Source organism: Macrobrachium nipponense, chromosome 28, assembly GCF_015104395.2.
Source record: "Macrobrachium nipponense isolate FS-2020 chromosome 28, ASM1510439v2, whole genome shotgun sequence".
NCBI lineage: Eukaryota > Metazoa > Arthropoda > Malacostraca > Decapoda > Palaemonidae > Macrobrachium > Macrobrachium nipponense.
The window spans coordinates 44,796,877-44,797,794 of NC_087217.1; positions in this window are offsets into that span (position 1 = coordinate 44,796,877).

Here is a 918-nt window from a genome sequence, read left to right on the forward strand (position 1 = left end):
AGCCAAGAAATCTCATTTTATACCAGTTCACTCCCTCTCTCTTGCTTCCACGTAATTCGTCCCGTTGGAAGTTAAGAGAAAGCAAGGGAAAGTAGAACGGCTCTGAACTTTTGATGAGCATTCATTTCAACTCCGAAATGGACAACAACTCCCTTGCTAACTTGCTAACGAGTACAGAGAAAGTCAAGGATTTGCGGTGCGGTGAAAGCAAAGACTCTCTCTCGCTTCCTCTCTCTCTCAAAAGAGAGATTAAAGAGAAAGCAAGACTCATTTTTAAAGAGTGAAGGTAATGTATAAAAAAACATAAACAGATCCTCTCAAGCATGAGTATGAAAAGAAAAGATAAAAAAAAATAGAGATTTGTCAAAGCGGAAATTCAGAGAGAACTGCAACAGATCCTCTCGGGAAGAAGCAGAAAAAAATGATAGAATTTAGGAAGTCAGCAAACTGTGGCCAACGCTGTTTGGCTAGGAGGAGGACGAGGAGGAGGAGGGGTGGGGGTGGGGGTGGGGGGGGTGGGGGGGGCTCCTCTGCCATTTTTCTTCATAAAGGGGCAACCTGTTAACTGGTGCTTCCTGGCGGTGAAATTGGGTCATAATTCTCCGATAATCCTCATAAGGATATCCTTCCAGATTACTGGCCGCCCCCCCTTCCCCGGGGAAGGGCCTCGCTCCTCGCTTTCCGTTGTTTTAACATTCTCTCTCTCTCTCTCTCTCGCCTTCTCTCTCTCTCTCTCTCTATATATAGATATATAATATATATATACATAAAAGGACGTAGTTTAATGCTCTCTCTCTCTCTCTCTCTCTCTCTCTCTCTCTCTCTCTCTCTCTCTCTCTCTCTCTACAAAAGGACGAAGTTTAATGCTCTCTCTCTCTCTCTCTCTCTCTCTCTCTCCATCTCTCTCTCTCTCTCTCT